Here is a 25327-nt window from a genome sequence, read left to right as displayed (position 1 = left end):
CCGACCAACATCGATACCTCTCGTCAGTGCAGCACTCCGTGATGAATGGGCTGTCATTCCCGAAGAAACCTTCCAGCACCTGATTGAACATATGCCTGCGGAGTGGAAGCTGCCATCAAGGCTAAGGGTTGACCAACACCATATTGAATTACTAATGGAGTCATTTTCAGCCAGGCATCCAGATACTTTTGATCACAGAGTGTACATGATCATAGTCTAGACATGTTCCACAACTAAGGTGAGCTTATCATGGACCATGAAATACGCATACATTAATTTTGAAAAAATCAAATTTACATAATATTCTTACTACCAGTATCTGTAGAATAAATAATTTTTTGGCCTTGGCTTAACTGCCCCAGAAGACAATGCCACAGGGCATTACCAGGTAATTGTACCCTAGCAATCCCACCCTTAGCTCAATGCAGTGATTTCTGTGTTAAAAGTGGGCAGAAATGAGGTTTCTGCTTAACTTATGGAATGTGCTGGCATCATCTCAGTTCACTGTTTGCAACTACATAATACAAGTTTTACTGTGGTAGAACAACTCTCATTATATGGTGGTAATTTATATACAACAAACTATGTTCTACAGTTATAGAATGTACTGCAATTCTAGAAACCCAATAATAAGATTACAGAAGGAATTGGTAACAACACACACCTTAAATTTAGTTTCGTATTTTTGAGGATACACAATTTACTTCCTCGAAACTGTTCCAGAATAAAGGCTTTACCCTGCAGTGGGATGCAGATTTCATCCGAAACACTTTTTCATAAATTATGACACTGCATTTAATATATAATGAACCAAGACAATGATAATTAAATCTAACATTTTACACCAAATTCCCTGACAATCATTATCGCAACAATAACTGTTAATCAACATTTTCTGCTACTAACACCCAAATCTCCAGACGTTTGTCAGACAATGTATATGAATAGACTATCAACCAAAATACTGACATAGTTTGTGTTATGAGCTGTCGCCCAGGAAGACATTCATAAATGGTAAGAAATAAGTATTGAATGACCTCTGGACCTTAGGAAAGGCATAACTGCGAGTATCTGTCATGTAGAACTCCCATGGGGAAATGGGTTGAGCATTAGTTTATTATTAATACTTCTGCACGTGATGAAATTAGTTTTATGATATGCCTGAAGACGAATCTGCAAGAGTTTGGAGTACAAAGTGATGAGGTCAAACAGAACGAAATGTTGCCAGTTGTTACAAAGTGAGATAAATTCTCATTTACAAAACTTAGAAACATAATCAAAGTGGACTAATGGAAACAATGTGGCATTTGTTATAGGCTGAACCACTTTTTTTAAAAAAATTTGTTTGAAAGAACATGTGAGCCCATTTATATTTTATGTCTATCTGTACATAAATTTTTTTGTTCTCTGATGTTGCATCAGGTAACTGATGAATGATACTTACCTGGATGACACACAAGTTGTTTTCAATAGTTTCACTTCAAAAATGTGTTTTTGTAAGATTAAGATTGAATCTGGTTAGCTGCTGTCTTGGGTTTGTCAGGTGCTTATGTTTTTGTTATCAGTGAATGTTTTTGAAAAAATTCAAATAGTTCCTTGACAGATCATTTAGGAACCTTGAGTCTTAAACAGGAATGACTGAACCTTTTGGGATATCAAATTTCATTTTACCCCACAGTGGGTTTAGATTTTACTCCTGTAGTAACATCCTTTAATGTGACACGGTGATTCCTGTTACTGAGAAAATACTTCTGGAATGTGGCAGTGTACTACTGATACTATTTATTTGGTTTCTCCTCAAGTAAGATTATGTATCAACAACATTCAAACTCTTCAATGAAGTAACAGACAATAGGTAGGCCTATTGTTTCCTGTTTACATAACCCTCACCAAAATTAATTTGTGAGATAAAATAAAAAAAAGGCGGTTTAGCAAAGCCTTACATGAAATCAAACTGAGAGATTGTTAAAAAGTTGTTGTCATAATTGGAAGTCTTAAAGCCTATCACCGTTATTTTCTGAAAGAAGTTTGAAAAACTGCCAGTGATATGGGTCTTCATGACAAGTTTGCTTCCAAATATCCACTTCTATAAATAAACACCAGCACAGCATGTTTTAGTCTTTCAAGAATCATTCTTCTAGCATATGGTGACGAAACTTCAATAGTCAGTACCTCTCAATACAATTAAAAAATGCCATTTTTTCAATGTCATGGTTTTTGTTATTTCTATGTTTGTTCTTTGCCCCTTAAGACAAACTTTCATTGTACTAATTATGGCACTGAATGTATACCAATCCAGGTGGCACACTGGTTAATGAACAAAGATTTTATACAAAACGACGTCTCACCATCCTGAGTTTTTCGTGTCCACAAATTTCTTGATCTAAAAGTTGAGACTGTTGTTCTGAATACGCCATGGCTGATTTCTATACCCATACACAATCCAAGATTATGTCGTCTCTCTCTCTCTCTCTCTCTCTTGCACGTTAATGGTGATTGGCATGACACCACTACGCTTCCTTCTTTCTCGAAATTGAAAGATGTGCTATAAAAAAGAAAGATCAACTAACTGCAAGCAAGGCTGACATCAATAGCTTTATGCAGTATGGCTTCGCCCTTATTACGCTAAATACGAGGGCCGTTCAGAAAGTAACCTCCGGTTGATTTAAAAAAATACACCAAGTTAAATAAAAATATTTTAATATATACATCTTACAACTACATCTTTGCACTATTTTTCTACATAGTCTCCATAGCGATTGAGGCACTTATCGTATCTCTTCACAAGCTTTGAAATTCCTTCTGCATAAAAATCACCCGCTTGTGCCTGGAGCCAGCCTGTGACCGCATCTTTGAGCTCTTCGTCGTCATCAAACAGCTGTGACCCGAGCCATTTCTTCAAATGCATGAAGATGTGATAATCACTTGGCGCCCTCTCTTCCCCCTCACACACACACGGCATTCGAAAAGACTGAAATCGCTAAAAATTATGGTGCCTTACACTCGTTAGTTTCAGTTGTTGCGCCATATGTAGGCCTACTAATAAACAGATCTAGCTCTCTTTTTAGTAATTTACAGATATTCTTGGGCGTATGTCCTGTCCAGTTCACTTACAGTATTAGAACACAGTCGCAACCACCACTTTTAATTGGAAATTTACGGTGCGGTTTATATTACATAAATTTCGCATTAGGCTATGTTATTACGAAAGGTAAATTCATTACTGGCAGCCACAACTGTTAAGTCGAGGAATACAATCACGTCTATATATTTGTTTACTAGATACCAATTAATATAACACTTAACTGAAAACGTGGCATTTCTTTCAAATAAGGGCAAACGAACAATAATACTCGTCGTACAATGAATCGCCAGATACAACTGTTCAACAATTCTTTGAGTGCATTTGAATCAGCCAACTACTACCGTATGATATACAATTTTTCTTTGCTACAAATGCTGAATACTTTTTTTACAGTTCTTAATTCACACCTCAGCCTTATATATAGCAGCGCCATCTACCTAAATCACTTCGATGCTCCAGGCTTCACAAACTTCTACATTCGCAATGCAACTGAGGTTGCGGTAGTCTTTACAGAGACATTAGGTTTCAGGACGGTAGCCAACTCATCGAATAGTGTATTTTTTTATGGTAAAGTAGTATACAGTAAAAGGTAAGTTCCTGCTTACTGTAAGACATTCCAAGTTATTTAGTATATCTGTTGACAGTTATTTTCAAGTTAAATAACTAATTTCTTTGCTTATACGATACAGCTGTGCTTGCGCGAAAAGCTTCCAGCGTTGGTAGTTCTTCACGCTTGTCAGTTGTCGTTGGCTTGCGAAGTGAAATATCTTTGACGGTGAATTTCATCGTAGTAGTTTACAATCTTTGCGCATTAGTGTTGTTAGTGAGTATTACGCGAGTTGTGTGACAAAGTAAGAGTGAGCAGTGAGTTGTAGCAACTTTGGTTCTCAGTGTTTTTGTTTACGTAATTTTTGTTTTCCCCGCATCGCCTACGGAGGAGTGTGATTTCTCGTAATGCCTGCAGTGTTTTGGAACATGCTTTCCTGTGTTTTGGAGGGTTAACAGTTCATCGTCCTTCGGATCCACGCCTTTTAAAGTAAGTAATGAATGCCATGAGTGTTTATTATCATTTACAGTGGACGGAGGGTAGCTTCACACTATCTATTCTGTAATAGTGACCAATCCTCTCACGAAATTTTAGTTCTCATCGTCGAAATTGGCCGCCAGTTTCTTGATTTGTGCATTATATCTGTTTTGCAACGTAAGTAATACATTCAAAATAGTGTTTTATAGTCCATTCTCGACTTTGCATGCTTTTTTATGCCTGCCGAATTTTGTGAATGGCTTATTTGTGCTTTAATCGAACCTGACGCTATTCCGTCGTGTAGTGCTTGACGAATCGGAGTTTGACATCGAATACTAAAGCTTTTTATGACTGATTTTTGGTATCGTGTCTCGAAGTAGCCTCTTGCCGACGAGTAGCTATTTTTAAAGGGCAATTAGCGCACACTTCCTCGGCGCAGCGGCACGTAATGAAGAGATAATTGGGTTGTTTATTTAGTTGTGCGAGGCTTATCGTGGTGCTGAGTTATCTCTTACGATTATTTTGTAGGCGCACTATCACGTAGCCTGAAATAAATTTTCAGCGCAGCCTCGTCGTCTGTCGATAAGTTGTTTGTTGAGAACTGTGTAGATTTCTTTTTGTATGGTACAAAGTTTTATAAATGACCGTGGGGCTGCTGTGTGTGGCGTCTTGGAAAAGTAGCTCCGAAAGAAGTATTTCCTGACCGTAGACCTACATCGTTTTTATTTTTTGCTTGTCTGTCTTTAGAATAATATGCCACAGTATTAGACATGATACTACTACTACTGGAGTATATAGTATTGTATGTTTTACAGGGGAAATATGTTGCTCTTTGCACTGGTTTTTCTCATCTTTTTGTGTGGTTTCCTCAAATTTTAAAGTAATACTGTCAGATGGCTGTGCAATTCAAGTAATTTTATTTCCAGTCGCTTCATCGCTTTACTTGGAAGTTAGACGTGTTCGTGTCAGAGATACAAATACGCCGTATTTAATAACTGTTAGTTGGTGAAGAAATCGAAGCCAAAGGAAAGTTGTGCTTTTCTGGACGACTCCCTTTTCCAATGGGACTTATAAAGACGCTCAGGATTCCCACCTATCTCGGACTGAGTGCGTTGACCAGAGACAAAAATAAATAAAAATATTCTAAAGCTATGATTTTGTAAACATTATTCTTCGTCCGACGTTTATGTTTATGGCACTATACTCAAAATATATACGGTAAGCCAGCGAATGTAATGGGATCTGCAGACACTAGCCTCCTTTCAAGCACATTTTTCCATGCTTTTTATAACACCGTGATGTACAAATTATACTCATGACATGCTTTCTAGCTTCTGATGTACCTGTACTATAAGTCATTACATCTCCAAAGTCTCGCCAGTGAAGTGCGCTCCGCCAGTTACGGATGTGTTCGTGTCCCTTACTTGGTCACTGTATGCCACACTAAGAGGATGATAAACACTGTTAATTGTGTCTGTCACGTTTTCCACAGAATTTAAGAGGAATCCATAGAGTTAGCTGCGTCGTTCCTGTCTGACGCTGTTTCTTAATCCTGTGTGTTTTCCAGATGCCACGGACACGTCACTGAGAATAGTCTGACAGCTGTCCAGGAATGTAGTGGGCCTCTTGTTAAAGCTTGTGAGATAACATTTACCCAGGGCAAAGAAAGTCAGCCGTGATGTTGTGCAGTTCTGGAATTGATTTTAAGGGCGTCGTGGGCGCATATCCTAGTTCTTTTGCAGTGGTTACCTGTATATTTTTAAAAGCCATCTTCCGCAAACATTTTCATTTCTCATACGAAATGTGCCTGAGCCAAGTTGTCTGGAGAGGCAGTTATTCGCCGGCTGAATAGGCAAGTGATGAGCGTGGTTTATCCGTTTCAGTTTTTAGGTAATTCCCGTCAATAAGACGCATCGCGAAGACAGATTCTGGAAACTTAACGTTTCTATAAGTTCAAAGAGTATACTCGTGGTAACAGATTGGCCCCATAGCTAATGTTGTACAGTATAGAATATTTCTTAAAGATCAATCCACGGCACCTCATATTCGACGTTCTGCATTAATTCGACGCCGTTCTGCTTAGTTGCAAAAGAGTCCCCCTTGGCTCTGCGAGGTTGAGAGGAACCCATGCCAGACGTCCTTGCTCCAATAAAAATGTATGCAGAGGTAACGGGAACTGAAGCCGGTTGCGCGTCGGAATACGGCGGGTTTTTGCCAGTGAGAAAAAAATACATATCATTAACGCTCATTCTGTTTCGCAAGACATGCGCCTTTCGTAAGACTCATTAAGCCAGTTGCCTGCTAGTAATAATTGCATCATCTTGTTTTGTATTGAAGTTCTTTCCTTCGAATATATGTTTTTCGTTTGTAGTAAACGATTTCCAGCTGTAACAGAAGATGAAAACATGTGAACGACGAGAAACTGTCAGTCGAAAAACTGGCGCAAGTTGCAACGGTCGATTCACAGATAAACCAAATGGGTTTACCATATATTCTAGAGAATTACATATATGGCATATACAGGGTGGTCCATTGATCGTGACCGGACCAAATATCTCACGAAATAAGCGTCAAACGAAAAACTACAAAGAACGAAACTTGTCTAGCTTGAAGGGGGAAACCAGATGGCGCTATGGTTGGCCCGCTAGATGGCGCTGCCATAGGTCAAACGGATATCAACTGCGTTTTTTTTTTTCTTTTTTTAAATAGGAGCCCCCATTTTTATTACATATTCGTGAATACGTAAAGAAATATGAATGTTATAGTTGGAGCACTTTTTTCGCTTTGTGATAGATGGCGCTGTAATAGTCACAAACATATGGCTCACAATTTTAGACGAACAGTTGGTAACAGGTAGGTTTTTTTAAATTAAAATTCAGAACGTAGATACGTTTGAACACTTCATTTCGGTTGTTCCAATGTGATACATGTACCTTTGTGAACTTATCATTTCTGAGAACGCATGCTGTTACAGTGTGATTACCTGTAAATACCACGTTAATGCAATAAATGCTCAAAATGATGTCCGTCAACCTCAATGGATTTGGCAATACGTGTAACGACATTCCTCTCAACAGCGAGTAGTTCGCCTTCCGTAATGTTCGCACATGCATTGACAATGTGCTGACGCATGTTGTCAGGCGTTGTAGGTGGATCACGATAGCAAATATCCTTCAACTTTCCCCACAGAAAGAAATCAGGGGACGTCAGATCCTGTGAACTTGCGGCCCACGGTATGGTGCTTCGACGATCAATCCACCTGTCATGAAATATGCTACTCAATACCGCTTCAACCGCACGCGAACTATGTGCCGGACATCCATCATGTTGGAAGTACATCGCCCTTCTGTCATGCAGTGAAACATCTTGTAGTAACATCGGTAGAACATTACGTAGGAAATCAGCATACATTGCACCATTTAGATTGCCATCGATAAAATGGGGGCCAATTATCCTTTCTCCCATAATGCCGCCGGCCGCGGTGGTCTAGCGGTTCTAGGCGCTCAGTCCGGAACCGCGCGACTGTTACGGTCGCAGGTTCGAATCCTGCCTCGGGCATAGATGTGTGTGATGTCCTTAGGCTAGTCAGGTTTAAGTAGTTCTAAGTTCTAGGGGACTGATGACCACAGATGTTAAGTCCCATAGTGCTCAGAGCCATAATGCCGCACCATACATTAACCCGCTAAGGTCGCTGATGTTCCACTTGTCGCAGCCATCATGGATTTTCCGTTGCCCAATAGTGCATATTATGGCGGTTTACGTTACCGCTGTTGGAGAATGATGCTTCGTCGCTAAATAGAACGCGTGCAAAAAATCTGTCATCGTCCCGTAATTTGTCTTGTGCCCAGTGGCAGAACTGTACACGACGTTCAAAGTCGTCGCCATGCATTTCCTGGTGCACAGAAATATGGTACGGGTGCAGTCGATGTTGATGTAGCATTCTCAACACCGACGGTTTTGAGGTTCCCGATTCTGGCACCATTTGTCTGCTACTGATGTGCGTATTAGCCGCGATAGCAGCTAAAACACCTACTTGGGCATCCGCATTTGTTGCACGTCGTGGTTTCACATGTGGCTGAACACTTCCTGTTTCCTTAAAGAACGTACTATCCGGCGAACGGTCCGGACACTTGGATGATGTCGTCCAGGATACCGAGCAGCATACATAGCAGAAGCCCGTTGGGCATTTTGATCACAGTAGCCATACGTCAACACGATATCGACCTTTTTCGCAATTGGTAAACGGTCCATTTTAAGCGTCCCGAGGACATGCAGCTTTACTGCATGATTAAATGATGAAGGCGTCCTCTTGGGTAAAATATTCCGGAGGTAAAGTAGTCCCCCATTCCGATCTCCGGGCGGGGACTAATCAAGAGGACGTCGTTATCAGGAGAAAGAAAACTGGCATTCTACGGATCGGAGCGTGGAATGTCAGATCCCTTAATCGGGCAGGTAGGTTAGAAAAATTAAAAAGAGAAATGGATAGGTTAAAGTTAGATATAGTGGGAATTAGTGAAGTACGGTGGCAGGAGGAACAAGACTTTTGGTCAGGTGATTACAGGGTTATAAATACAAAATCAAATAGGGGTAATGCAGGAGTAGGTTTAATAATGAATAAAAAAATAGGAGTGCGGGTTAGCTACTACAAACAGCATAGTGAACGCATTATTGTGGCCAAGATAGACACAAAGCCCATGCCTACTACAGTAGTACAAGTTTATATGCCAGCTAGCTCTGCAGATGATGAAGAAATTGATGAAATGTATGACGAGATAAAAGAAATTATTCAGGTAGTGAAGGGAGACGAAAATTTAATAGTCATGGGTGACTGGAATTCGACAGTAGGAAAAGGGAGAGAAGGAAACATAGTAGGTGAATATGGATTGGAGGGGAAGAAATGAAAGAGGAAGCCGCCTTGTAGAATTTTGCACAGAGCATAACTTAATCATAGCTAACACTTGGTTCAAGAATCATAAAATAAGGTTGTATACCTGGAAGAATCCTGCAGACACTAAAAGGTATCAGATAGATTATATAATGGTAAGACAGAGATTTAGGAACCAGGTTTTAAATTGTAAGACATTTCCAGGGGCAGATGTGGATTCTGACCACAATATATTGGTTATGAACTGCAGATTGAAACTGACGAAACTGCAAAAAGTTGGGAATTTAAGGAGATGGGACCTGGATAAACTGAAAGAACCAGAGTTTGTAGAGAGTTTCAGGGAGAGCATAAGGGAACAATTGACAGGAATGGGGGAAAGAAATACAGTAGAAGAAGAATGGATAGCTCTGAGGGATGAAGTAGTGAAGGCAGCAGAGGATCGAGTAGGTAAAAAGACGAGGGCTAATAGAAATCCTTGGGTAACAGAAGAAATATTGAATTTAATTGATGAAAGGAGAAAATATAAAAATGCAGTAAATGAAGCAGGCAAAAAGGAATACAAACGTCTCAAAAATGAGATCAACAGGAAGTGCAAAATGGCTAAGCAGGGATGGCTAGAGGACAAACGTAAGGATGTAGAGGCTTGTCTCACTAGGGGTAAGATAGATACTGCCTACAGGAAAATTAAAGAGACCTTTGGAGAGAAGAGAACCACTTGTATGAATATCAAGAGCTCAGATGGCAAGCCACTTCTAAGCAAAGAAGGGAAGGCAGAAAGGTGGAAGGAGTGTATAGAGGGTTTATACAAGGGCGATGTACTTGAGGACAATATTATGGAAATGGAAGAGGATGTAGATGAAGATGAAATGGGAGATAAGATACTGCGTGAAGAGTTTGACAGAGCACTGAAAGACCTGAGTCGAAACAAGGTCCCGGGAGTAGACAATATTCCATTAGAACTACTGATGGCCTTGGGAGAGCCAGTCATGGCAAAACTCTACCATCTAGTGAGCAAGATCTATGAGACAGGCGAAATACCCACAGACTTCAAGAAGAATATAATAATTCCAATCCCAAAGAAAGCAGGTGTTGACAGATGTGAAAATTACCGAACTATCAGTTTAATAAGTCACAGCTGCAAAATACTAACGCGAATTCTTTACAGACGAATGGAAAAACTGGTAGAAGCGGACCTCGGGGAAGATCAGTTTGGATTCCGTAGAAATGTTGGAACACGTGAGGCAATACTGACCTTACGACTTATCTTAGAAGAAAGATTAAGGAAAGGCAAACCTACGTTTCTAGCATTTGTAGACTTAGAGAAAGCTTTTGACAATGTTGACTGGAATACTCTCTTTCAAATTCTAAAGGTGGCAGGGGTAAAATACAGGGAGCGAAAGGCTATTTACAATTTGTACAGAAACCAGATGGCAGTTATAAGAGTCGAGGGACATGAAAGGGAAGCAGTGGTTGCGAAGGGAGTAAGACAGGGTTGTAGCCTCTCCCCGATGTTATTCAATCTGTATATTGAGCAAGCAGTAAAGGAAACAAAAGAAAAATTCGGAGTAGGTATTAAAATCCATGGAGAAGAAATAAAAACTTTGAGGTTCGCCGATGACATTGTAATTCTGTCAGAGACAGCAAAGGGCTTGGAAGAACAGTTGAATGGAATGGATGGTGTCTTGAAGGGAGGATATAAGATGAACATCAACAAAAGCAAAACGAGGATAATTGAATGTAGTCAAATTAAATCGGGTGATGCTGAGGGGATTAGATTAGGAAATGAGACACTTAAAGTAGTAAAGGAGTTTTGCTATTTAGGGAGTAAAATAACTGATGATGGTCGAAGTAGAGAGGATATAAAATGTAGACTGGCAATGGCAAGGAAATCGTTTCTGAAGAAGAGAAATTTGTTAACATCGAGTATAGATTTAAGTGTCAGGAAGTCGTTTGTGAAAGTATTTGTATGGAGTGTAGCCATGTATGGAAGTGAAACATGGACGATATCCAGTTTGGACAAGAAGAGAATAGAAGCTTTCGAAATGTGGTGCTACGGAAGAATGCTGAAGATAAGGTGGGTAGATCATATAACTAATGAGGAGGTATTGAATAGGATTGGGGAGATGAGAAGTTTGTGGCACAACTTGACTAGAAGAAGGGATCGGTTGGTAGGACATGTTTTGAGGCATCAAGGGATCACAAATTTAGCATTGGAGGGCAGCGTGGAGGGTAAAAATCGTAGAGGGAGACCAAGAGATCAATACACTAAGCAGATTCAGAAGGATATAGGTTGCAGTAGGTACTGGGAGATGAAGAAGCTTGCACAGGATAGAGTAGCATGGAGAGCTGCATCAAACCAGTTTCAGGACTGGAAACCACAACAACAATATGTATCACGAAGCAAATACCGTCCGCACTGGCGGAATGTTGCGTGATACCACGTACTTATATGTTTGTGACTATTACAGCGGCATCTATCACAAAGCGAAAAAAGTTGTCCAACTAAAACATTAATATTTCTTTACGTACTACAAGAATATGTAATAAAAATGGGGGTTCCTATTTAAAAAAAAAACGCAGTTGATATCCGTTTGCCCTATGACAGCGCCATCTAGCGGCCCAACCACCTGGTTTCCCCCTTCAAGCTAGACGAGTTTCGTTCTTTGTGGGTTTTTCGTTTGAGACTTATTTCATGAGATATTTGGCCCGGTCACTATCAATGGACCACCCCTGTATAGGTGCATGTAGTGTCCGCCAGCTAGGCCCCACCGCATTGATAAACTCAGTGCCGTGAGAATGCTTCCGGACAACGCTGTGCATGGTTCTGTTACAGTACAGATACTACAGGCGTTCAATAAGTATTGCAATAAGTATTTCCCCGAAAGCAGGTTGGTTTTATTCAGGAACCCAGTACAATACACCATACAATTCCCCACTCTTTTGGCTACAAAACCCTGTTTTTCAACATAATCTCCGTTCAGTGCGACGCCTTACGCAACCTTACTGGGAGGACCTCTTATGCCCACATGGCACCGCTATACTGGTCGACCTAGGAGCCAACAACGTCTTGTACGTCAATAACCTTCCAGTCATCCACGTACTGCTTCCTGCGGAGGGCATTATTCGTTGGGTCAACAGCTGGAAGTCGGAAGGTGCGAGGCTTTGGGCTGTAGGGTACGCTGAGGAAGAACAGCCCAATGAAGTTTTGCGAACTCCTGTGAACATCTGTGCGAGGCCTTGCTTTGCCCCTGGACAAGTTCGTTTGCATTTTTGTGGCGACGAGCACCGTGAAGTCGTTTCTTCAATTTCCTGAGGGTAGCACAATACGTAGCAGAGATGATCGTTCCAGCACGAGAGAAACTCTCAAACAGAATAAAGCCGTCACTGTCCAAGAAGATCTTCGCCCCGACCTTAACGGTTGAGGGTGCGGCTTTGAACTTCTTGTTCAGAGATGAGGTGGTGTGACTTCACTCAGTGGATTGCTGTTTTGTTTCCGGTCCGATGTGGTGAACCCATGTTTCATCCCCCGTGACGATTTTCCACAAAAAATAGTCACAGTCGGCCTCGTAACGCGCAAGCAATTTCGCACAGGTGGCCCTTCGTTGCTCGTTATGGTCTTCTGTTAAGCGGCGAGGAATCCACGGAGCATACAACTTTGAGTGGACGAGTGTGTCAGCGCCATCAACAGAGATGATCAGCTGTGCAGTGCGGTGTTCGATTGTGGATCGTCGATCCCCTCTATTAGAGTGTCCGCACGTCCCAACATTGCAGGAGTCTACATCTACGTGATTACTCTGCTATTCACAATAAAGTGCCTGGCAGAGGGTTCAATGAACCATCTTCATGCTGTCTCTCTACCGTTCCACTCTCGCCGGCACGCGGAAAAAACGAGCACTTAAATTTTTCCGTGCGAGCCCTGATTTCTGTTATTTTTCCGTGATAATCATTTCTCCCTACGTAGGTGGGTGCCAACAGAATGTTTTCGCCATCGGAGGAGAAAACTGGTGATTGAAATTTCATGAGAAAATCCCGTCGCAACGAAAAACGCCTTTGTTTTAATGATTGCCACTCCAATTCACGTATCATGTCTGTGACACTATCTCCCCTATTTCGCGGTAATAAAAAACAAGCTGCCCTTTTTTGTTATTTTTGGATGTCATCCGTCAGTCCCACACCGCACAGCAGTATTCCAGAATAGGGCGGACAAGCGTAGTGTAAGCAGTCTCTTTGGTAGACCTGTTGCACCTTCTAAGTGTTCTGCCAATGAATCACAGCCTTTGGTTTGCTCTACCCACAATATTATCTATGTGATCGTTCCAATTCAGGTTATTTGTAATTGTAATCCATAAGTATTTAGTTGAATTTACAGTCCTTGCACACACAACTGGTTATGAGACAGCTGTGGGCGTCGCGATTGCTCACAGACGACCAGAAGTGCATCCGGCACATTTGCATACAAGGCAAAGAAGTGCTCTTTCACCAGGATAATGCACCATCACACACATGGGCGATAACAAAGGCGAAACTGCGTAAATTGGACTTAGAATTGGTTTCTGATCCACCCTGTTCACCAGACTCAGCCGCAGGCTGTTCCCTAACTTCAAAGTTTGGCTTGGTGGGAAGAAATTTTCATCAAATGACAAAGTGATAGTTGCAGTCAACGAGTATTTTGCAGGGTTTGACATAACCTATTTTTCCAACGAGATGAAGATGCTGGAAGATGGCTGGACCAAGAGTATATTTCTCAAAGGAGACTTATGTCAGTTAGTAAGGTTAGTTGGTTACGAAATAAATATTTTTTCTTACATTTTTTTACCAGACTTACCGAACCATCCTTGTACATAAGTACAAGAAGTCGGAGAGCAGACGTAAATGGCTACCTCACACAGTACTGATGATGTTGGCCGCAGCGAAAACAAAATGGTTACCGGCGGAAGCCGCCCGACTTTTACCGACCTCTGTCGATTTATACCTAGGGAGCGGCCAGCTAACATAAAAGTCCGCACTATATACAGGAGTTTCCGTAAGAGTGTGCAAAAATTTAGCCAGACTTACAGGGTGCTCCACTGAACAATTTGAGGTAGGGATCGTGGGGTCGGAAAAGCCAGCCTAAGGTGATAATAGGAATAAAATCACATTACTGTGTACTTTTCTGTTTACGTTAGTTACAGTTAGCTGCAGATGCCATCCTTAACAGAATGAGCGTGCAATTTGTACTGTATCTTACAAAATGTGCTGGAACAGATGGCCATCAACCTCGATGCAAGCGTGACATCAGCGAACAAGATTTTGACACACCCTGACAAATACCCCTGCTGTGTTTCAAACCACATCACTGGCAGCTATAATTCACGCAACTAATTCCATCTCTGTAGCCATTGGGGTCTCGTACACAAGTGACTTTAGATGTTCCCATAGAAAATAATCAAGAGGATTCAGGTCAAGTTACCTCGCAGGCCATGGAATAGGACCTCCACTTCCGATCCAGCGACCAGGAAATACAGCACTGAGGCGGTTGCGGATGCGGTGCGTCGTCAAGTTGTTTCCACATCCTATCACGACTAGCCAAGGCTACGTTCTCCCACAACTCAGGTAGAACTCTATGCACGAACTTCAAGTACGAGGGTGAGTCAAATGAAAACCTTAAATTTGTTACAACAAATCGAAATTTCGCGCCGTTATCCTGTAAGTTGGTAAGCGTGCTACAAACAGCGTGCAGAATGGCCTGTAGGTGGCAGCATAGTGCAGATGCACACATACCGTCGCAGTATCAGTATAAAGATGGCCACCCCACTTTCTACTTGCACCAGGGAAGAACAACGTTCTTTTGTTCGGTTTTTGCGTAGTGAACGTGTGAAACCTATTGAAATTCATCGACGAATGAAGGTTCAGTACGGTGATGCATGTTTGTCCAAGCAGCAAGACTACGAATGGAATAGGAAGTTCGTAAATGGTGTGACTTCAATGGAAGATGCTCCTCGTCCAGGTGAGACACAACGAGTTGTGACACCACAGAACATTGCGGCAGTTGAAGCCATAGTGAAGGAAAACACTGAATGACATTGCAGCATGTTTACAGATTAGTCATTGGTCAGCACACCACATTGTGCATGATGTGCTCCAGTTTCACAAAGTGTCTGCAAGATGGGTACCACGGCAGCCGACTTCCGAAATGAGACAACGACGTTTTGACGCTTGTGAAGAACTTCTTCGGCGCTTTGAACGAGGTGATGGCTTCCTTGCCAGAATCGTTACTGGGGAGGAAACTTGGGTTGACTACCACCAACCGGAAAGGAAGAGAACGAGCAAGGAATTGTGCCATTCGTCATCACTAAAACCAAAGAAGTTTCGAACAGAACTATCAGCAGGGAAGGTTATGCTGACTCTCTTTTGGGACGAAAAAGGCGTCATTTTGGAGCATTACATGCCTAGAGGGACCACTTTCACCAGTGCATCATACACAGATCTCCTAAAAAATCATCTGCGGCCTGCAATCAAATCAAGGCGACGTGGATTGCTGTCAGCAGGTGTCCTTTTACAACATGACAATGCAAGGCCCCACACTGCCCGTACAACAGTTCCACCAATCACAGACCTGCATTTTGAGTGTCTTCCTCATCCCCCATACTCGCCACACCTTGCCCCAAGTGATTTCCATATGTTTGGACCACTCAGAGACGCAATGGGAGGAAAGAAGTTCCGTTCTGATGAAGAGGTACGCCACGCGGTGCGTGAGTGGTTGCGCGGAATACCAAAAGAATTTTTTTCTAAAGGAATTTATGCGTTTTGTAAGCGATGGAGAACTTATTGAGCGTGGGGGAGATTATGTTGAAAAGGGATACAGCTTTGTATTACTTCTGCACAATAAATAATATTTTTTAAAAAATGTAAGGTTTTCATTGACTCACCCTCGTACTTGTGGCCTTTCAGACGGCCAGGTAGAAGATATGGCCCAGTGAGATTGTCGCCTACAATGCCGGTCCCGATATTCACAGGAGTGCCCCAAGGGAAGTGTATAGGACCGCTATTGTTCCTGATCTGTATTAACGACATAGGAGACAATATGAGTAGCCGTCTTAGATTGTTTGCAGAAGATGCTATCATTTACCGCCTTGTAAAGTCATCAGATGATCAAAACGACTTGCAAAATGATTTAGATAAGATACCTGTATGGTGCTAAAAGTGGAAATTGGCCGTGAATAAGGAAAAGTGTGAAGTTATTCACATGAGGACTAAAAGAAATCAGCTAAATTTAGATTACCCGATAAGTCACACAAATCTGAAGGCTGTAAATTCAACTAAATACTTAGGGATTACAATTACGAACAACCCAAGTTGGAACGATGACATAGGTACTATTGTGGGTAGAGGAAGCCAAAGACTGCGATTCATTGGCAGAACACTTAGGAGGTGCAACAGGTCTACTAAAGAGACTGCTTACACCACGCTTGTCCGCCCTATTCTGGAGTATTGCTGTGCGGTGTGGGATACGTATCAGGTGGGACTGACGGATGACATCGAAAGTACAAAGAAGGGCGGCTCGTTTTGTATTATCGCGAAATAGGGGAGATAGTGTCACAGACATGATACGTGAATTGGAGTGGCAATATCATTAAAACAAAGGCGTTTTTTGTTGGGACGGGATCTTCTCATGAAATTTCAATCACCTGTCTTCTTCTCCGATTGCGAAAACATTCTGTTGGCACCCACCTACATAGAGAGAAATGATCATCACGATAAATTAAGAGAAATCAGGGCTCGCACAGAAAAATGTAAGTGCTCGTTTTTCCCGCGTGCCATTTGAGAGTGGAACGGTAGAGAGACAGCTTGAAGATGGTTCATTGAACCCTCTGCCAGGCACTTTACTGTGAATAGCAGAGTAGTCACGTAGATGTAGAAAACTGTGGTAGGGAAGGCAGATGGTCGATTTCGGTTTATTAGGAAAGAATGGTATTCCTATAAAGGCGACCGCATATAGGACGCCGGTGCGACCTATTCTTGAGTACTGCTCGAGTGTTTGGGATCCGCACCAGGTCGGATTGAAGGAAGACATCAAAGCAATACAGAGGCAGGCCGCAAGATTCGTTACCGGTAACTTCAAATAAAACGTAAGTGCTTCTGGAACTCAAACGGGATTCCCTGAAGGGCGGTGTTCTTTTCGGGAAATACTATTGAGAAAATTTAGAGAAGCGGCATTTGAAGCTGACTTACGAATAATTCTGCTCCCGCCAACATACATCGCGCCTAAGGACCACGAAGATAACATACGAGAAATTACGGCTGGTACGGAGGCGTACAAGCAGTCGTTTTTCCCTGTTTGTGAGTGGAACAGGAGGGGATAAGACAAGTAGTGGTACAGGGTACCCTACCCGAAGCCTTACGGTCGCTTGTGGAGATGTAGATGTCGGTATCGTACTTGATGGTGTGGCTTTACTACAGCGTGAAGGTTTTCCTCATCTCTCACATGGCTATTCCTGCTGTTTGAAATACCATCACGATCAAATGAGGACTCGTCAGTAAACAGCACGATTTGGAGGACATACGGTCGATCAATCCATTGTTGGGGCAACCACTGACACAATGCACTCATAAGCATTCCATGGACTCGTTGGTTATATGGATGTAATTATTGTTCGTAGAGTACTAACCACAAGCTACACTATGTGATCAAAAGAATCCGGACACCCCCAAAAACATACGTTTTTCATGTTAGGCGCATTGTGCTGCCACCTACTGTTAGGTACTCCATGTCAGCGACATCAGTAGTCATTAGACATCGTGAGAGAGCAGATTGGGCGCTCCGCGGAACTCACGGACTTCGTACGTGGTCCGTTGCTTGGGTGTCACTTGTGTCGTACGTCTGTACGCGAGATTTCCACACTCCTAAACATCCCTAGGTCCACTGTTTCCGATGTGGTAGTAAAGTGGAAACATGAAGGGACACGTACAGCACAAAAGCGTACTGGCCGACCTCGCCTGTCGACTGACAGAGATCGCCGACAGTTGAAGAGGATCGTAATGTGTAATAGACAGATATCTATCCAGACCATCACACAGGAATTCCAAACTGCATCGGGATCCACTACAAGTACTATGACAGTTCGGCGGGAGATGAGAAAACTTGGATTTCATGGTCGAGCGGCTGCTCATAAGCCACACATTACACCGGTAAATGGACGCGGTGGTCTCGCGGTTCTAGGCGCGCAGACCGGAACCGTGCGGCTGCTACGGTCGCAGGTTCGAATCCTGCCTCGGGCATGGATGTGTGTGATGTCCTTAGGTTAGTTAGGTTTAAGTAGTTCTAAGTTCTAGGGGACTGATAACCACAGCAGTTGAGTCCCATAGCGCTCAGAGCCATTTGAACCAACACCGGTAAATGCCAAACGACGCCTCGCTTGGTGTAAGGAGCGTTCTTCTTCTTCTTCTTCTTCGGTTATCAACCCACAGGTTGGTTGGCAGCAGCACGCCATTCCGTTCTTTTGTCAACTTTCTTCTTCATATCTGCATAGGTCTGGCACCCGATGTCATTTATTACTTGTTGAATGTAGCTTAATCTAGGTCGTCCTCGGCGAGTTCTTCCTTCAATGATTCCTTCTAATATTCTCTTAATGGAGCGTTAACATTGGACAATTGAACAATGGTAAAAAGTTGTGTGGAGTGCTGATTCACGGTACACAATGTGGTGATCCGATGGCAGGGTGTGGGTATGGCGAATGCCCGGTGAACGTCATATGCCAACATGTGCGGTACCTACAGTAAAATCCGGAGGCGGTGGTGCTATGGTGTGGTCGTATTTTTCACGGAGGGGTCTTGCACCCCTTGTTGTTTTGCGTGGCACTATCACAGCACAGGCCTACATTGATGTTTTAAGCACCTCCTTGCTTCCCACTGTTGAAGACTATTCGAGGATGGCGATTGCATCTTTCAACGCGAACGAGCACCCGTTCATAATGCACGGCCTGTGGCGGAGTGGTTACACGACAATAACATCCCTGTAATGAACTGGCCTGCACAGAGACCTGACCTGAATCCTACAGAACACCTTTAGGATGTTTTGGAACGCCGTGCCAGGCTTCACGGACCGACAGTGATACCTCTCGTCAGTGCAGCACTCCGTGAAGAATGGGCTGCCATTCCCCAAGAAACCTTCGAGCACCTGATTGAACGTATGTCTGCGAGAGCGGAAGCTGTCATCAAGGCTAAGAGTGGGCCAACATCATATTGAATTCCAGCATTACCTATGGAGGGCGCCACGAGCTTTTGATCATATAGTGTAGTAAGTGTAGCACCCATTTCAAGTGCAATACGACGAGTACTTGTTGTGGGATCTGCTGCAATACTTTCCAGCACCTCGTCTTAAAAATGGGTGTGCGACTGGTCCTCATCTTGCCGGGTCCCTCGTTTCTTCTTTCCAGTGACCAGTCTCCCGCATTCGTTGATGAAGAGAAATAAACATTCGTCGTGACGGATGATGCCTGTCAGGAAATCGTTCCCCGCACAACCTTTCACCAGCGAGAGCATTGCAACGTACTTCCCCATACACAAGGTACACCTCAGTGAGTTTTGCGAAACTCTACCTTTACTGCTTCATCGTATTGTACTGTACGCCTCTGAATAGCACTGAGTAATTAATGGGTGTGTCGTTGATTCATAGCGCGTTCTGTCATGGGACTGTGTAAATACGATACAACACGTCACCTTATGGACAAGTAAAGAAAACAACACCTGTATCATGACTTCCTAGTAATCAGGCTCGTCCTCCTTGTGTCCTTGCAGGAAATAAGGAATGTACACCTAAATAAACTGCGAAGTACCTGTAAACTTGTACTCTTGTTAGTTGTAAATAAGCAGTAGACAAGTTTACCTCCATACCTTCTCCGACCCCAGGTGCCCATCTCAATTTGTTCAGTGGAGCATTCTGTTAATTCCTGTTACATTTTTGCACGCTCTTACGGAACGACCCTTTATACTTGTTCAGTCTTTCAACACGGCTGCAAAGCACCATTTCAAGTTTAGGGCATACGTGTCTTCTCATTTTACAACCTTTCCAGGGAACTACTTTCTCCTATGGTTGGCTTGACAGACCTGCAACATTTTTGCTGTTGCCGAAAACGAATTACCACACGATACTCCCCTTTACTAGTGGTCTGCGCCATTGGCTCCTCTAGTGGCGTGATTACGGTACTGTGGCGGGAGGATTTCAGCGTATGTCAGGAATTGCTAACAAATACTTTGTAACTAGTGTTACAATACTCTAAAACCCCAAAATGAGGACACCCTCAAGGGGGCTTATCAACACGTTCCTAACATGGTTGTAGTCCGTATGTGGGTAACAGGGTAGAATAAGGCAAACATTGCTGACGTCATATCATATTTATAGCTGTGCTATAATTTATTTAATCGTAAATAAAAAAATTATGATTGCCGTACCTTTATCTGTATCATAGCCCAGGTAATCGGTTCTAGGCTGGGACGTTTTTTTTTTTTATTTGTAATTAAAAAGTACGATTACCGTAAAACAGTGACTGTCGCGTTTCTATCGAGATCCGGAATAATCCGTTTAAGACTGCCGAATGACACATTGTTAGTTCAGTTTTTTGCGTTGCGAAACGGCTATATCACATATGGAACAAAATAAAAAATATTACACACATCACACTTACATAACTTATTACCCCTTGTCCTATGTGTATAATTCACCAGACTGAATCTTGTTTAAAAGTTCTCTTTGTTGACACAGATATTTAAAAATGTTTTTGCAGTTCGGATGTGTGAAATTAAATTTTACAATTGCAATCCCTTTTATAGTTTCAACTTTCTCTCCTTTGTCCACTTCGTCATATTAAAGAGAACAACCTCCAACACCAGCGCTATGGGCTAGCACTGCAAAGATGTTCCATCGAATGTGGCAATAATTTTTTCTTTTAATTTTAAAACCGATCAAAGTACTTGTCAGTATATTAAATAAAACAATGTTTCTGTGCCATAGGGTATATTTTGAAAATCTTTAAACTGTTGTTTCAACTTACTTAATAATATTATTTATTGGGTGAGTAATAGGCAATTTGAAGAAGATGCTGTTGGGTGGATACACTAGTTCACTAAAAATACAAGTATTGCACAGAAATCCACTTTTAAGTGGAAAGTGGAAGGAAGGGAACTGTCACAACCAAGGAACGTAGACATCACAGCTATCTCTAAGCTATAAAAGATCGAAACATCGATTGTGAGCAATATTTTCGGTTTGACTAGCATAACAAATCGATTGTAAGCAAATAACAAATGATGTAATTCAGTTAACGAAGTAAAAGGTACATAATTTATTGACGACACCAAATGAAAACAGAAATCTAAAGATCGTAATTCCCAAAACTAAAAAAAGCGGATGTTATCAGAAATTGTAAAAATGTACGCGCACGCTACATTAACCGGCGAAGATGCGGACATATCTGCATAAATATGGACGTATGGTAACCCTACACGAAACAGCAGCATTGCTAATATTGTTTCTACCAAAAATGATTGTGCTCGTATAGAATTTGGTGATAATATAATTGATCTTTTACATCGTAGCAGAATTCAAAGCACAGAATGTATTAAAAGTGGAGGTCTCTTGAAACATTTCTAATGAAATATATACAAGATTTAGTGTATGTAATTTTTGAGGTAACTAAAACCATAAACTTTTAACAGTTAATAAAATTAACTGAATATTACACTTACTCGGACCTAACCGATTGCTAATAATCACAAAACAAGCAAGGCCCCACAATAGTTCTGGAAGAACATAGTGTGACTAATACTAATATGTAAACAAATGTTATGCAACACGCATCTGTCAGATTCGAAGTTTTTCATCATCATAATCATCATTTAAGACTGATTATGCCTTTCAGCGTTCAGTCTGGAGAATAGTCCCCGTTATAAAATTCCTCCATGATCCCCTATTCAGTGCTAACATTGGTGCCTCTTCTGATGTTAAGCCTATTACTTCAAAATCATTCTTAAACGAATCCAGGTACCTTCTCCTTGGTCTACCCCGACTCCTCTACTGCTGAACCCGTGAGTCTCTGGGGTAACCTTGCTTCTCCCATGCGTGTAACATGACCCCACCATCTAAGCCTGTTCGCCCTGACTGCTACATCTATAGAGTTCATTCCCAGTTTTTCTTTGATTTCGCCGGCCGGTGTGGCCAAGCGGTTCTAGGCGCTACGGTCGCAGGTTCGTATCCTGCCTCGAGCATGGGTGTGTGTGATGTCCTTAAGTTAGTTAGGTTTAAGTAGTTCTAAGTTCTAGGGAACTGATGACGTCAGATGTTAAATCCCATAGTGCTCAGAGCCATTTGAACCATTTTTTTTCTTTGATTTCCTCATTGTGAACACACTCCTGCCATTGTTCCCATCTACTAGTACCTGCAATCATCCTAGCTACTTTCATATCCGTAACCTCAACCTTATTGATAAGGTAACCTGAATCCACCCAGCTTTCGCTCCCATATAACAAAATTGGTCGAAAGATTGAACAGTGCACAGATAACTTAGTCTTGGTACCGACTTCGTTCTTGCAGAAGAGAGTAGATCGTAGCTGAGCGCTCACTACATTAGCTTTGCTACACGTCGCTTCCAGTTCTTTCATTATGTTGCCATCCTTTGAGAATATGCATCTTAATTACTTGAAACCCGCCACCTGTTCTAACTTTGTTCCTCCTATTTGACCGCATTCGGGAGGACGACGGTTCAATCCCGTCTCCGGCCATCCTGATTTAGGTTTTCCGTGATTTCCCTAAATCATTTCAGACAAATGCCGGGATGGTTCCTTTGAAAGGGCACGGCCGATTTCCTTCCCAATCCTTCCCTAACCCGAGTTTGCGCTCCGTCTCTAATGACCTCGTTGTCGACGGGACGTTAAACACTAACCACCACCACCACCTCCTATTTGACACTCAATCCGTTTATATCTCTTTCCCACTGATATTACTTTCTTTTTGGAGATGCTAATCTTCATACCATAGTCCTTACATTTCTGATCTAGCTCTGAAATATTGGTTCAAATGGCTCTGAGCACTATGGGACCTAACATCTGAGGTCATCAGTCTCCTAGAACTTAGAACTTCTTAGACCTAACTAACCTAAGGACATCACACACATCCACGCCCGAGGCAGGATTCGAACCTGCGACCGTAGCAGCAGCGCGGTTCCGGACTGAAGCGCCTAGAACCGGTCGGGCACCGCGGCCGGCTCTGAAATATTACTTTGCAAACTTTCAATCGAATCTGCCACCACAACTAAGTCACCCGCATATGCGAGACAGCTTATTTTGTGTTCACATATCTTAATCTCACCTAGCCAGTCTATTGTTTTCAACATATGATCCATAAATAATATGAACAACAGTGGAGACAGGTTGCAGCCTTGTCTTACCCCTGAAACTACTCTGAACCTTGTCGGAGACTGTACAACAAGCGTATTTTACTAGCAGTTTCATTACACAGCACGAAATAGAACATGGGAACTGGATAAACTTGCAAAACACAGGAGTGAGGCTTACAGACACTGCAGTTGTACATTTATATGTAGCAAAAGATGTTGTTGTTGTTGTGGTCTTCAGTCCTGAGACTGGTTTGATGCAGCTCTCCATGCTACTCTATCCTGTGCAAGCTTTTTCATCTCCCAGTACCTACTGCAACCTACATCCTTCTGAATCTGCTTAGTGTATTGATCTCTTGGTCTCCCTCTACGATTTTTACCCTCCACGCTGCCCTCCAATACTAAATTGGTGATCCCTTGATGCCTCAGAACATGTCCTACCAACCGATCCCTTCTTCTGGTCAAGTTGTGCCACAAACTTCTCTTCTCCCCAATCCTATTCAATACTTCCTCATTAGTTATGTGATCTACCCATCTAATCTTCAGCATTCTTCTGTAGCACCACATTTCGAAAGCTTCTATTCTCTTCTTGTCCAAACTATTTATCGTCCATGTTCCACTTCCATACATGGCTACACTCCATACAAATACTTTCAGAAATGAAACTTCCTGGCAGATTAAAACTGTGTGCCCGACCGAGACTCGAACTCGGGACCTTTGCCTTTCGCGGGCAAGTGCTCTACCAACTGAGCTACCGAAGCACGACTCACGCCCGGTACCCACAGCTTTACTTCTGCCAGTATCTCGTTCTAGCTAGTTCTGCAAGTTTCGCAGGAGAACTTCTGTAAAGTTTGGAAGGTAGGAGACGAGATACTGGCAGAAGTAAAGCTGTGGGTACCGGGCGTGAGTCGTGCTTCGGTAGCTCAGTTGGTAGAGCACTTGCCCGCGAAAGGCAAAGGTCCCGAGTTCGAGTCTCGGTCGGGCACACAGTTTTAATCTGCCAGGAAGTTTCATATCAGCGCACACTCCGCTGCAGAGTGAAAGTCTCATTCTGGACTTTCAGAAATGACTTCCTGACACTTAAATCTATACTCGATGTTAACAAATTTCTCTTCTTCAGAAACGCTTTCCTTGCCATTGCCAGTCTATATTTTATATCCTCTCTACTTCGACCATCGTCAGTTATTTTGCTCCCCAAATAGCAAAACTCCTTTACTACTTTAAGTGTCTCATTTCCTAAACTAATTCCCTCAGCATCACCCGATTTAATTCGACTACATTCCATTATCCTCGTTTTGCTTTTGTTGATGTTCATCTTATATCCTCCTTTCAAGACACTGTCCATTCCATTCAACTGCTCTTCCAAGTCCTTTGCTGTCGCTGACAGAATTACAATGTCATCGGCGAACCTCAAAGTTTTTATTTCTTCTCCATGAATTTTAATACCTACACCGAATTTTTCTTTTGTTTCCTTTACTGCTTGCTCAATATACAGATTGAACAACATCGGAATATAAAATGAAAATAAATTCTATCACTAGGTTGGTTGGTTGATTTGGGGGAGGGGACCAATAGCGAGGTCATGGGTTCCATCGGATTACGGAAGAATGGGGAAGGATGTCGGCCGTACCCTTTCAAAGGAACCATCCTGGCGTTTGCCTGAACTGATTTCGGGAAATCACGGAAAACCTAAATGAGGATGGCCGGGCGCGGGTTTGAACCGTCGTCCTCCCGAATGCGAGTCCAGTGTGATAACCACTGCCACCTCGCTCGATAATTCTATCACTCGATTGCACACAGAAACGCTGCAGGAATGAAGACGATGACAGAAGAGAAAATATCCGTAAAAACATACTTTCCTGTAAAGGAGCATTTTATGAAAGAAATGAATTTCGCTTTAATCTTTTTAAATTATTGAAAGTGTGGTCTAAAGTGTCTTGGTTTAAGGTGAGATAGGTGACGTACAA

The 25327-nt window shown here is 42.3% G+C and overlaps 1 protein-coding gene across 1 annotated transcript in view; it reads left to right on the top strand.

Moving 5' to 3' along the window:
• Positions 1 to 3892: 3892 nt before the first annotated feature.
• Positions 3893 to 25327, top strand: part of LOC126210054 (RAC serine/threonine-protein kinase) — a 708536-nt gene continuing 687101 nt past the window's right edge. Inside the window, exon 1 of the mRNA XM_049939171.1 lies at positions 3893 to 4121. The gene's annotated coding sequence lies outside the window, so the exon portion shown is untranslated. The remainder of the gene's footprint in view (positions 4122 to 25327) is intronic.

The sequence above is a fragment of the Schistocerca nitens genome, chromosome 10 (genome assembly GCF_023898315.1).
Source record: "Schistocerca nitens isolate TAMUIC-IGC-003100 chromosome 10, iqSchNite1.1, whole genome shotgun sequence".
In the NCBI taxonomy this organism is placed as follows: domain Eukaryota; kingdom Metazoa; phylum Arthropoda; class Insecta; order Orthoptera; family Acrididae; genus Schistocerca; species Schistocerca nitens.
Note: the sequence above shows the minus strand (reverse complement) of the source record. Positions and strands in the feature narration are given on the sequence as shown.